Source organism: Haemorhous mexicanus, chromosome 5 (genome assembly GCF_027477595.1).
Source record: "Haemorhous mexicanus isolate bHaeMex1 chromosome 5, bHaeMex1.pri, whole genome shotgun sequence".
Lineage (NCBI taxonomy): Eukaryota > Metazoa > Chordata > Aves > Passeriformes > Fringillidae > Haemorhous > Haemorhous mexicanus.
Genome location: NC_082345.1, coordinates 47,884,946 through 47,899,695, shown reverse-complemented (window position 1 = coordinate 47,899,695; position 14,750 = coordinate 47,884,946). Strand labels below are relative to the sequence as shown.

At 39.3% G+C, this 14,750-nt stretch overlaps 1 protein-coding gene across 1 annotated transcript in view; it reads left to right on the top strand.

Annotated features, from left to right (window-relative positions):
* The first annotated feature begins 352 nt into the window (after window positions 1-352).
* Window positions 353-14,750, top strand: part of CNTN1 (contactin 1) — a 208,175-nt gene continuing 193,777 nt past the window's right edge. Inside the window, exon 1 of the mRNA XM_059847082.1 lies at window positions 353-492. The gene's annotated coding sequence lies outside the window, so the exon portion shown is untranslated. The remainder of the gene's footprint in view (window positions 493-14,750) is intronic.

The window sequence follows — 14,750 nt, the reverse complement described above, 5'->3', positions numbered from 1 at the left end:
CTTCACCCCAGCCCCTCCCGCTCTGTAGAGGCCCCTTTCCTCCCGCTCCCCCAGCCAGGGCTGCCTGCCGGTGCGCGCCTCCGCCCCACGGCACTCCTCACCCCGCTCTCAGCACACTGCTCCCACCGCGGCTCTCCTCCCGCGCCTCGGGCACCGGGCAGCGGAGTCCCCGCTCCCGCTCGCTCCCCGCTCCGCCTCACGGCCCCGCTCGCGCGCGCTCCCGCTCGCTCGCGCGCGCACGAGTGACATCACCCCCGTCCAATCAGCCGCCGCCGCTCCCCGCGCCCCGCTCGGCCCCGCTCGGCCCCGGCGGCCCCGCGCGCGGCCAGGGCGGGGGCGCGCGGGCGGCTGTCAGCCCTGCCGAGCGGGCAGGGACGCGCCGAGCCGAGCCCGCCGTGCCGGCCGGGCAGGGCCGTCCGAGACGTGCCCGGTGCGCAGCGGAGGTGCGGGCGGCGCGGCGTGACAGCCCGGCCGTGCGGCGGCACTGCGCAGGTAGGGCAGGGCGCGCTCGGCGGCGGGCGCCCCACGCCCGCGCAGCGCAGCGGGATCCCGGTTCGAGCGGCACCGGCAGAGCGGCGCGCGGCCACCGGCACCGGGCTCCTGGGGAGGGGGCACCGCCCCGGGTGGGTTCCCTCAGCGGCGGGGAGTCACAACTTTGCCAGTGCGGCCGGGGGAACGCGGGGAGCTGGGGCAGGTGCGGGGCGGCGGGGCAGCCCAGAGCCCCGCCACGGACCGGGGTGGAACCCCTCCTTTGCGACGGCCGGGGGCGGCGGCCCTTTCCCGGCGCGGGGAGCGGGGCGGGCAGGGGCAAGCCGCCCCCTCCAAGGGCGCCTGCCCGCTGGGCACGGGATTACTCGGCACCCCGGGCTGCCGAAAGTGGGCCGCCTGCCCCGGGTAATCCGCCGGCGAGTGCTGTCCCCGCCGATCGTGGGCTCGGGGGGGGCATGCCGGCTGCCCAGGGACCGGGATGCTGCCGCAGGGGAAGCCTCGTGCGCGGTTTCCTCTCCGTTTCCTACGGCGCACGGATGGATTTTGGCAGCTTGTGTAAAAACGCGTCCGTACCGCGGTTTTCCAGCGCATCATTTCAGCACCACGGTCTGTGTGCCGGACTGCAGACTTGCGCTGTACGCTGATTTATCTGCGTTTTGGGTGTGTTTAGTGGTGACGGGCTTAAAAAAAGCGTGTTGGGTTTTGGTTTGTCTTTTTTTTTTTTTTTTTTTTTTTTCAGTGCACCTTCTTGCAATAAAAATGATAGGGTTTCACTCTGTTTTCTCCTTGTAAAGTGCTAATAATGCCTTTTTTCAGTGCCGCCTTTCCGTAAATGTCAGTAATTCGGGGCGGCTGTAGTAACCTGCCGGTGGGGGCAGAAATGCCATTGCTGAGCTCCGCTAAAGGCACCTGGAAGGGCTGAGCCTGCCCCGGGGTGCCGCGCCCGAGCTGCGCCTCGTTGAGCGGCTCTTTAGGAATTGCAGTGGCTCTATGAAGCGCTGTTTAATTCTGCTTATGAAATCTACGGGAGATTATCTATGCAGTTAATCAACTATGCTCCATTTAGTAATGAAAGTAAAGTGTGACCTCTGAGCTGCGAATGTTTTCGAGTGTTATATTCTAGCATAGTCATAGTTATGTAACAATATTATAATACAGTTATATTAAAGTACATTAAAAAGGCTTTGTTGACGTTTTAAAAATAAGCCATTACATAATTACTAGGCTGTACAGTTTAGGGGAAAATACACCTTTAAAATGCAGCCACCTGTGCAGAGGTGGCTGTATCAAAGAAGGTATTAACAAATATGTTTCTTAGTTTCACTCTTTTGTATAGAATTACTTGTAAACCACTAAAAATCATCAGCATAGGCCGTGAAATTACATAAGACAGGGGAAAGCTTTCTGAAATAACTTGAAGTTATAAAAATTCTCAGATTTTTTTCATCTACCATTAGTAACTTCTAAATGTCCTTGTAGTGCAAATACTGTACAGATCTCTGTGAAAATATGATCTTTGGTTCCATGTTCTTCTAAAAATGATAATGCACTAAAATTTCTTTATTAAGAACTCACCTTAACGTTTCTGAAAACTATTGGTAATATGAATATTTTGTTTGGTCGTTTGAATTCAAAGATATATGTTACCAGTTGCTTAGGTTTTGTCTTTAGCAATAGTTGACATTATAAAAAAACCAGATCTTTCCTATCCCTAAATTCTGCAAAAATTAAAATAACCTAAGCAAAACACTTCTGTCCTGGTCCATATTTGTATTGTCCACAATGCTGTTCTAAACTAGCAAGAGATTTCCATTTTCACTTTTAAGTAGTGTTAAAAAGTAATGCAACCTCAACACAACTTCATGGTAATGCAAAAACCTACTTGATTTTATAGGATTTTAAATTGAATGTCTGTCTTAAACACCTTTTGTAGAGAAATCCCACATTATTAAGGTTATGGAATAAAGAGCTTTTAAGTGCCTTTTTTAGCATGTACTTCTGATACAGTCTTAATTACATGATCACATACTAATTTTTTTTCCCACAGGAATCCTGTCTTTCACTGCATGGGATAGATTGAGCTCACTTAAGAGAATTCAGTATTTTTCATTGATCATTGTGTGAGCCCATGATTTATTTATTCAGTGTTACTCAGCTCTGCTTTGAAGACAGAACTGATAACGTCTGTGTGAGCTTTGCTAAAGGGCTTATCAGTATGTGATCAGAATGCCCCACAATGTACTAGTAGTTTATCAAACACTACCTAAGGTGAGACAACACTTCTACAGATGGTGAAGAAAGGCGCAAAAAAGGTCAGGTGAAAAGTATTCACTAATTTTTGGTGTCCAGTTTGAAATTTCTACAATTCTTGTAAATATGTTTGCTCAAGTTATACCTGCTACTGCTTTTTGTAACAGTCCTGGCTGCTCCACATCTGTGAGTGTATCTGCAGAGTGAATGGAGAAAAAAGAGGAATTATTGTTAATAACAAACAACAGAAGTTTTAGGTTAAATGGTTTGCTGCATGACAGTCAGGGGAATGGAGGAAACTACACTAGAGAGAATGTTAGGCATTAAAGTCTTTGTGGCATATTACAGAGCCCCTGTCCCTTTTTTTTTCTGCAAGTTCAGTTCTTCAGTAGATAAAACAAGTCCTACTTGCCTTAAGTTCTGTATCATCTTCAGTGGCAAGGTAACTTTGAATAAGAAGCACATGTCTATTTAAGTGTATTGTAAAAACCAAAAACACTCAAGGGAAGTTAATTATGGTTGCACAGACAACAGTTTGTCATTTTTCACTTTCTGAGTGCTTGATTTAGTAACCTTAATAATGTTTTTCTGTGTTGTTTGTGAAGTAAAATATGCATACATGTCCCATAAATATCCTTAAAATCCAGAAAATTAAATTTTAGGGAATTAAAAACCAAACAAACAAGGCAACAAACAACAAACCAAGAAAATGCAGAAAAAAATCAATTCTCCAAGTAAATTTCTTATTGTTTTACTGTATTGGACCTACAGTGGTTACAAACAGAATGGGAAATGTTTAATCCTTTGCAAAAAGCTCCTGAACTTTTACCATCATGAGTGATATTATGGGAGTGTGGTCCCTTTCATGTACAGCAGTGGTAAAGCAGAATGGTGTCACTTGTAGTGCATTTGCTTCGGTAGTGGAAAAGTGGTGTAAGACTGAAGTCCTTTGTACTGTAGGCTTTAGAATGTGTTGTGGTGTGTGAGGGCTCTTTTGCAAGACTTCTGTAAGCATGGTCCTTTTCACTTCATCATTTATATGTATCCTAACGACAGCACCTTTATCATCCTGTAGCTGGTCTCAGTGTTTTAGGTATTCCTGGTCTTGACCATTCCAAATTTTGCTTTTGTATCTCACCCAGTCCTGTCTCCTTGCTTTTTTCCTGTCAGCTTTTCTTCCATTTACTTTCCTTTATTCCTTGGAGCCTCCTCATCCTGATTTGCTATGTCAGCCCAGTCTCCTTTCTGCTGTCTCCAGTCACTTTTTCTGTGCTTTTAGCAGACATTGGTCTCAATTTTTATTCTTCAGAGACTGCAAGGTGGCTTTTGTTCTTCTCCACTGAAACAACACAGTACTTTCTTCTTAGAAGTTGATTGGTCTTTGTTACATTTTCAGAGATAAATGAAAGAGCATAGCATTAACTCAGAGCCTGTCTATGATGATGGCTTCAAGCCATAGTCACAAACATTTTTTGAAGAAAAATTATTGTGGTTTTCCTTTTTAAAAATTGAAATCTTAAATTTTTCAATGTGATGTGTAAGTATATGTTTTATATGCATTGGCAGAAAGCAAGGACACACAGGACACTTGGACAAAGTTGTATGTAGTAGTAAACTATAGAAATGCCAAGCAACTTCAATAGTCCTATTTATGCAGAGAAATCAGCAATTCTGACTGTAGCATATCCTGTATTTTTGCTTAACTCAGCTAAGTTTTGCAGGGTTCTGTGCTGGCAAATAAAATAATGATGATTTGGGTTTTGTTTGTATTTATACTAATTTCTTTCATTCTATCTCAAGGATTTGCTATAACCTCTTGAGACAAATACTTACAGAAAGATTATGTGAGCATCTCACTGAATTGAGATCTGGATAAAACTGGTGGACTTACCACTGCACCACAGTAGTTTTGTTTACATAAGGTAGCCTTTTGGATGTAGTAAAATAGTATTTTCAATAACTTAGTAGCTCTTGTGTCTGAAATAAGGGACATGGTTGAACTATGGTCAGCACTACAGACAGAATAATTAATGTGATAGAGTGTTTTAAAATGAAGAAATATAAATATATGTATTTGATGAGTTCTTTGCCTTTATTTACATAATGTTTTTGTAATTGACACATACTGGACAGATGATATGTTGGTCCCATGCAAATGAATTGCCTTGGAGCGCAGAGATCAGAATTTAGTCATGACATAAGTGATCTTTTTTTATAACTTTATTGGAAACATCCTATTTTACTATAGACAATTCAATTTTTTCCAGTTCAGCAAGAGTTGAACAGAAGCGTTACTATTAGTTATTCCTAGTCAAGCCAGTACTCAGAGTTGTTTGACATGGACTTGAATTTACTGCTGCATTAGATTCTCATGAAATTGGTTCTCTTTTCCATAAAATACGAGTAATGAACTTCAGCTTACTAGCTGCTAAATTTAATTTGTTTGTAAAAATCAAAGAGAGATGTTTATATGTTCAGTCAAGCATCGGAACAGGTTACTCAGAGAAGTTGTGCACTTTCTCTTCTTGAAAGCTTTCAAGACTAAAACATAAAGCGCCCAATAACCTGACCAAATGTCTTAGCTTTCAGCAGGAGTTTGGGCTGCAAACATCCTGACATCCCTAACAATATGAATTCTCCTATGACATCCCTTTTTCTGACTTGTCTTATAGCATGAAATACCCTATGAGGTGATTCTGTAATTCTTGAGGAGTGGGGGAGAAAGTCAAGATACAGTCTGAACAGTACTTTCTGAAAGGGAAAGGATAGCTGTGCCAACAGACAAAATACTCAATGTGTGAATGAAATAATGTTACAGACTGAATTCCCTGTATAGTTTTTATTTGGTTATTGTGTTTAAATGCACTACTAGATTTGCTGTGGATTAGTTAGGCTAGATGTTTTATTATAGGTCTGTTTTCAGGGAGATGATAGCAGGATTCAGTAGCTTTGTCAGTTAACACGTTGTAACAAGTTGTAGTTCTTCATCTTTAAGTTCATAGGAAAAAAGAATTGGGTCTATTAATACAACTGTTCTTTATAAATTTATGTTTTTCATACAAAATTTCATACTCAAAATTTGAATGTAAATATTTAAAACAAACACTGATGCTGCGAAGTGGAACAGGCTGTTCATGTTGTCTCAGTGTTGTTCCTAGTTACAGTGTTAATAGTTTAATTGTTCTGGGAAGGATCGGCGCTTACCGAATGGGGAGATAACTAGGTGCCTTGTATTAACCAGAGAGATGGGACAACAGAACAGTGACTGGTTCTAACACCTATCAGCTTCAGTGGGATAGGAAATTTTATGGTTTCCACCATCAGGACAGAAATCCATGTAATTTTTAATTTTTTGTGTACTGTAAAAACACTGACTTTTTTTTTAGGGCCTACTTATAATTCGGTTTATATGCGGTCTAGTGATGAATATGTAACTTTTGAGAACTGTCTTGATTTTATGAAGACCATATATTAACCTTTCACATATAGTTTTGTTTTTCTTTTCTTGAGGTTTTCATGTTTAAGATTCATCAGAGCTTAGGAGAAATAAGCCAGTTCTGTTTTATTCTGTGAGAAAAGAGAAGCAGTCATATACCTCAGATATTTCGTGATGAAGATTTCCTTCTAGATATCTGTATTTCCAATTAGAATGCTTTCTTTGAAACTTGGAATAAAGCTGACTTTGTTTTGATAAAGTCAATCAGTTGTCCTGCCAACTGCTCACTGACAAAATCTTAAATAAAGTTAAAAATACATTAAATGTGTCTGTGTTGTAGAGCAAGACTGTATTTTCCTTTATCAAGTATTATTAGCAAACATGTAAAAGTGCCTAGAAGGATAACATACCTGTTGATAAGGCTTGCTTTTTCTAGAAGTGTGAACTCTCTGCTGTTACTAGTAGTACTTTAGAGAAAGCATTGCATTTTTCACTATGATCATTTTTGAGCAAAGCAAAAAGAAAATAATTACGATGAATGAGAAGGAGCCCCTAGAAATAACACTTTTTTTGTTTTCTAAATGTCTTATTTTGAAGATTAAGGTCATCTCTCTTTTGTATATTGCCTGAAGCCCAGCTCCCATTTCATCAGCCGTCTACAGTTTACTTCTTTTACAAAAATGAACTTTGAAATATTGAACAGTTTCCACTTCAGATTTTCATTATAAAGGAGCTCCCAGGGAGAGCAGCTGCTGTTGAAATAGATCTTGGGAAGCCAGGCATTCTGAAACGCTCCCTTTTTTGCCTTCTTGTTGTCACTTCCTGAACTCTCTTTTCTCTATACTTTTATTGTATCTTGTCCTTCTGACTTTTCCTGACCCTGAAATTTTTCAAAAATTTTTAACATGTTTTGAAGAAGTATCCAGTTCTGCCACTTAGACAGGGTGTAGCCACGATATCCCTGAAAAATGCATAAACAGGCCATCCCAATGGCAGAATTAGTCTACAACTTGACTGTAATAGGTTGTTTTTGAAATAAAGGTCAAAGTTCAGCACTTACTGCGCTTAAAAATTATGTATGATTTTTGGTTTGATTGCTTTAATTTCTTTCTTGACATAAGTACTCTGCAAATATTGTAAAACAAGGAAATAAAATCCAAACAAAATCCAAACAAAACTACTGAAGGATAATTATTGGAATGGTGCCAACGCTGACTTCCATTCTAAACATCTGGGGTGATATTTTCACTTTGTTGTTTAAACATTTTCTGTTTCAGTTTTGCATTAGGCCTTGTTAGATGGATTCTTTGGCTCCCTTGGTTGTGGGCTCTTTATTTCGTTAGGGTTTCTTTTTAGTCAGCGTAGGAATGAAGGTTTATTGTTTGAGATTCAAGGGAATGCTCAATAAGATCTTAATTCCTTTGCCTCATCATAATAGTTCATTGCCTATTTCATTTCTTGGTGTTGATCTGCCCCATTCAAAAGTAGAGTTTTGCAAACTTTATTAATGCATTAACTGAAAAATGCATGTATGGGGTAATTCTTTTAACAATCAATTTACCTGATAATTCTTGTCTTTTTATAAAAAGATTATATGTGCGAGCATATAGGCATTTAGATGAAGAATTAATTTCCTTTTAAGTAGCTGGTATTTATAAAATAAGAGTCTGGAAAGCACTGGCAAAACCTAATTAAAATTATTTTTAAAAAAATTCTTAATGGAAAAAATACTTGACTGCGTTATTTTGACACACTGATCTCATCCAGTCACTATTACATTAACTTATATTCATATACTCAAATATATCTGTATACAAGGTCTTTGCCCTCATGCACTCCTATTTGTTTAAAGATAGGGAACAGAAGAAGAAATACTTTATATTAATATTTTTTTAAATACTCCCAAAAACAAAAGGGAAGAGAAGTAGATAATCTCAGGTAGCATGATTTTGAAGAACTGAGTTTAGAAGCTACTAATTTCATTATTAAAATGTCAGTGTAAAAACTACTTTGACTTATTTTCTTTGTACTATTGAAATGAATAAGTACATTTACTTGGTGGAGGATGCTTTTTATTCTTCTGGGGATCTTCTGTCAATATGTACAAAAAACGAGTCATTACTTAATGAATTTCTTGGACTGAAGTATTTCTCGCTGTTTCTTCTCGGAAATTTCATGTTGACTATGAAACAGGACCAAGAACTAGATAAATTCTCCCTCTGGGATAGTAGACTGGATAATTGTTTTAAAATATTAAATAGCTTTTTGTTTTTAAAGTCATGGTGATCTGTGGTTTATTAGCTAAGAATACTTGAGCTAACTAAAGGCGTTTGAGTGAAAAAGACACGATTGCATTTTTATTGCCAGCAATTTTTTGGTTCATTTATTATTAGGCTAGGTATTTTTCATAAAATATGATTTAGGGGCATAAAGGAAAGTGGTATATGTGAGAAATGGGGTTAATTTGCACTTAACAGCATAGGTGAAACACAGAAAAAGACAAATTTGATTAAACCAAGTATTTTGTTGTTGTGAAATGGGAGTTTAATTATCTGCTTCTCAGAATGGCAGAGATTGCTACAGAAACCTAAAGGCATAAAGAAAGTTTTGTATTTAAACAGCCTTAGGTTTGTAATAAAGCACAGCTGTTGCCACTTCCGCTCACATTCTTTTTTAGAAATACATTCTGTGGGTTCTCTACACACCAGCTGACCCAGTCTTAAATGTGGCTGAACCATAAAACCTGTTTTGTCTCATTTCTGTGAGATCTTATTTGAAGCATTCAAAAGATAAATAGGCTTTTTTTTTTTTCCCCCAGAAGGTTTAACTCCAGTCAAATGTGATGTTTGTATCTGAAGTTACAGGATCTTCATATAATCCAGACTTTGCCCATGCATATACTGGAAGGAAGCACAGAGTAGCTGCATAGGATTTAATTTTTTTTTTTTTAAACTAGGACAACTCTGAAAGAAATATACTTCAGTGCATTACCATATACTTACATATTACCTCAGTTTTATTTACATTCATGTAGCATGCTTCTGTGACCTACTAAATATTTTTAGCTGATCCTATCCTTGGCAGTGTTGCTAACATAGTATTTAAACTGACAGTGATTAGATAAAGCCTGCAAATACTTACTAAGGTTTTCCATGTGTGTGTTGTGTGTTCTTTTGTTTTTAAAAAGCATCAACAAACCAGCCCCCCAACTCAACAAATATCAAGCACTCTGGTATGGTACAAGTGCCAAGAGAAGAAAGGAGAGTGTGGGAGGGATGTGGTTTTTTGGCCACTGTCAAAAAATTTCTAGTATATCACATAAACCAGTGAAAACAGGTCAGAATTTACTGTTCTGTGATTATTTAATACTACCAAAGCACCTGCATATTTTATGTAACAGAATCAATCAGCTTTCAGATATTCTTTCCAGACCAGCTTGAAGGAAAACTGTGTTAATATAAGGACAGTGAAACATATAGAGCACCTTGCAATGCAATTTCTATTCCAGCAGTTTAGTACCTGTCTCTGGACAGCCATTGTTAAGGTTAGGAGGCTTCTAGGTAGAACAGTTTTCATACTTGTTTGTGACTGTCTAAACTAAAGCACTCTAAATATTTAGGATATTCTTGACCTATTTTTCAAGGACTGTCATGTTTAATGAGTATTAAACTTTTTTTTTATAACTACTCAATGCCTTTCTAAGAGGGTCAGACATTTATTGTGTGGGTACTGGCTAGATACTGTGCTATTTAATGGGATGTGCAAGCAGCCAAAGGGCAGTTATTTGACATTTGTCTTGAATCCATTGTAATCTAAGATAATAAAGTAATTAAAAAGGAAATAGAGTTATATGTGTAGCTACTAAATTAAACTTTCGAAATTTTGGTGTACCAGCACGAAATTTCAGTTCAGCTTCATAAAACATAGGCAGTCATTCCAAAGAGTCCAGGAGCTAATTCTTGCCTGTGCTGGAAGAATCAGTTGTTAAATACACATTTTCAGTATTTTTTTGCTTGTCAGTTGATCTTCCTCATGAGAAAGCTTTGTCAGAACACAAAATTCAGAGTTAAAATAGGTGAATTTAAGTGAGAGGACTTTTAGTTAGCTGTTAACATTAGTCTGTTAACCTTTATAATCTAGATGCAAGTTTGGGATTGGACTGAGCTCTCTGTTGAAGATGTTAACCATAGAATATCAGTATTTAGGTGTTGGGAGGAACTTCACAGAATACAGACACTTGTGCTGCTTCTAAACAATCCTTCAGGATGTTGCTAAGAACTTATATAAAAAGTGTATTTAGTTTCATTTTTTAATTTTCAGGGTAATTTTATTGATTCTGACTTCATTATTCCTGTTCTGTGGGGTCTTTACCTGGGAGTTTGTTTAGTACATATGAAAAAATGGCAGTGTGTGCATTTGGGTGACATTTTAAAACTTACTCTTCCTGAAAAATAGCAAAATTTTCTGTTGCTGGATATGTCAGTTTGATACATTGTTTGTACCCATGCTTGTCTCCAAGTTTGAAGCTCATTAAAACTTGAAAACCAGGCTTTCATCCTGGACTGTTCTTTCATCTTCCCTGGAAGTTCTCTTGATGGCCTGAGAACTTCAGTGGACGTAATTCACATCTCAGGATAGGGAGTGATGAGAAGCTGGGTCAGAGGAGGCAGTAGCTAACAAGGGCAAACACACATTTCTTAATTTGCCTAGCTTGTTCTGTTCTTCAGTCTGAAGTTGTTTGCATGAGTTTAAATTCACATCAACAGTTTAAAACAAATAGTCTGATTTTGCCCCACTCTAGATTAGGACTGCTCATAAATTTGCTGACCCTGTTTTCTCAGTGCAGTCAGATAGAAAAGCAGAAATATTTGTTACAGACTTTTAGAAATACTCTCTTACCTTTTACAGACATTTGCAAGTAGTGTTTTGGTTAGATTTTTTTAAAATTATTTAATTTTATTTTGTTACTTCTGACTGCAGAAGTGTATGAAAACATTACTGTCTCTTTTCTCTCTGTTGGTCTAGTGACAGTTGGCAGGTGCTGGCTCCCAGTGAGAGCTGTAAGTTGCACAGCTTGGTAATTGGCATTGAATTTGAGCAAGGAAATTGCCTCCTTCTCTTATGCTACAATACAGGCTTTCTAAGACGAGTTCTTTCTCTTTTCCTTTTCTTGAGAAAATCAGCCACTATTAAATTTTCTCAAAGAAAAAGGGTTTATATGTGGGCAGCATGAGGAAGAAGTACTTGCTCTCTGAATGACTTGTGTCGCTAAGAGCCAGCAGCTCAGTCTCACCTAGATCTCTGAAAACCAGTCTAAGTATATTTGGAAATTGAAAAGGGTGCTGATTGGGAAAAACTTCAGGGGTACTTGTGTGAAATTAGTGGCAAAAGATATTGCTGTACAAGTAAGAAAAATGTTGTCAGTTTGCAGTTATACAAAAAAAAGTCTCCTTTCCTTTTCATTAAAAATCAGATTTTTATACTGTGCATCTGAGAATATGATTCTTTACTGCTTCATTTTTCTTTTCGTTAATTTTTTTGTTAGTTTGGATTTTTTTCTTTTTGTGTTTTTTATTTTTTAATGGAGCAACAGTGAGTTGTTTTGTGGTATATTACTGTTAAGAGATATTTAAAAGTGTATTTTGCTTTGAACAGTTATTGGAGATTGTGGCAGTGTGTATGGGTACAAATTGCAATGTACTTAAAGCCAGAATTACAGAATTCAGAGAAATCTGTTCTTCTGTGGGGCTAGTGGAGTCTCTTCATGAATAGGACATCTGAGCTGATCATGTCTTGGAGTTTGTAGTACCTTTTCTTTGTAATGAAAGTGTGAAAACCCCATTTATTTGAGTATATTTTCAGAGGCATGTTGTGTAAAGAACAGAATTACATGTTGACAAAATACTTTGTTCTGCAGGTGTTGTAATGCCTATCAGGGTATGCAGGAGATTAAGTCCTGATCTCATTTAGAGCATCCAAACATGCTTGTAAATTCTCTTTTCCATAAGGGAGTGAGTCAGAGAGAGACAGATTCCAGTGAAAATGTATTAGAACAACTTTTATCAATTAAGCTTTTACTGTGACTAGAGTAAGGCTATTATTAAAAGGAGACACTTGCAAGGTACATTTGCTTGTCTCGTGCCGCTGTTCCCATCCCTGCAGGTGCACACTGTCACACAGACCCTGTCACACAGACCCTGCCACACACACCCTGTCACACACACCCTATCCCACACACACGCTGTCACACACACCCTGTCACACACACCCTGTCACACACAGACACTGTCACACACACACGCTGTCACACACATCCTGTCACACACACCCTATCCCACACAGACACTGTCACACACACACGCTGTCACACACATCCTGTCACAGCCACACACACACGCTGTCACACACATCATGTCATACACACACACTGTCACACACACACACGCCATCACACATGCTCTCACACATGCTGTCACACACACTGTCACACACATCATGTCATACACACACACTATCACACTCACACGCCGTCACACATGCTGTCACACACGCTGTCACACACACACTGTTACACACACACCCTGTCCCACACACACTGTCACACACACACTGTCACCCACACCCTGTCCCACACACCCTGTCCCACACACACTGTCACACATACCCTGTCACCCACACACCCTGTCCCACACACACTGTCACACACGCTGTCACTCCCAGTGACCCGTGTGCAGCCCAGCCCGGCTGTTGGCTCCCAGGGAGCCGCTCTGGTGTGACAGTGGCCCTGGGCAGGTGTCACAGAGTCCCTGGCAGGTCCCCAGCAGCACGTGCAGACCCGGGGTCTCTGTGGGCACCTGGGATGGGAACGGAGCTGCACAGCCCCTGCTGGCACTGACATGGCCTCACACACCTGCCACAGGCTCTGGGTCTCATTTCATCTCTTGAGAAGGCAACGGGACAACAAATCTCCATAGCCTGTTAGTGTTTGCTAGACACCTTCTCAGCACACATGGTTCTCTTTCTAGTTTGCTCTTTTCTACTGAGTCCATTTAGAGAACTTCCCAGCAATGGGATTTTCATGACAGCACAACCCTTGTACAGCTGCTACCGAATTGAAAAACTGCAATGGGATGTCAGTGACCTGTGAAACACTTTTCTCAATTTTCTTTCAATCTTCTTGTTATATTTGGAATTGAATGGTAATCAGTTTGAATTTTGAATTTCCATTCTGTATTCTAATTTACTTTTTTGGAGATTTTGTTATTTGTTTCACTGTGACCAAGTTCAATTCCATTTTCCAATTGTTTTAAAAATACTAACAAAAAACATGTCGCGTCAAATACACTTCATGATGATTTTATCTAACCTTTTAATTCAATTCCAACACAAATATATTTATTATAAGTGAGTGAACTATTTCTGTAGAAGCAGGCATCTTTATTTTAAGATTGTTTTATCTAACTATACTGATCATGTCCCTTTCAGTATTTAGATTCAGTGTGTTTGTTGGCCAAGCAAGCACTCTGCATTTGTCATGAGGGCAAAATGGCACATCCCCAGCCATAAGGAAAAAGGAATGGCCCCCTTCTGATCTGCATGGACCACATCTCTATTTTCAGCACAGTCTGAGAGACTGCATCAAGCATCCTTAACATTCTCCAGCTCGAATTTCAAATTGAATTTCTTGTGAGTGTTGGGAGGAGATATCAAGCTAGTTGGATTTTTCATTATATAAGAGAAGTATGTTATGTCTCTGCTTTTTGGTGTTCCTGGATACTTAGTATTTAATATATCCTTAGATATAGACTGAAACATAGTGTGAGGTTTTAATGTAATTTCTAGATTTTTAATTACCTGAATATTTCATTTGGATCTGGTATGCCCCTTTGAGCATATTGGCTGCAGAGTGTTCACTTGATGGTTTCACTATATGGGGTTGTCAGTTTAATGTGATGAATATCTCAGTCATTCTGGAGTCATTCCATACTTTGTAACTTTACAGTGAAGTGGGAATCCCATTAATTCATTAAAAAATCTAGTTCAGGTTCTTTTGAAATCACTATAATGGATTTTTAAATGGCATATTAATATCTCTGAATCTAGCATTAATTTTTTAAGAACTTGCAAGTAAATTAGACAACTAGATTTAATGAAAATAAATAAAATCTGTATTCTCTCGGGGACATAAGATTTGTGTCTTATTTTGTGTTTTTTTTTTTTTTTTTTTTTATTTTACTCTGAGTGATTATGTTAATGTAACTAAACAATTTGAATTTGTCATCACTCTTAATATGGGCATGTTATGAATACGTATTTGAATACTTTGGGAAGAACACACTGATCCCACAACCACTGTCTGAGCAGTGCAAATCTCAATGGTCCCTTATAGCAAGTTCCCTTAAACTATATGCCAGTGTCATTTATCTCCTTTCAGCTGCCTCTGTAGCTTAGTTTAGCTCACAGACATGCAGAGTCTCAGCACATAATCCCCTAAAGACAGTGCTTGTATTTGTTATCTTTCTAGGCACAGTGTTTCATCTCCTGTGAACCCATTTGATACGGGTTTCTGGTCCTT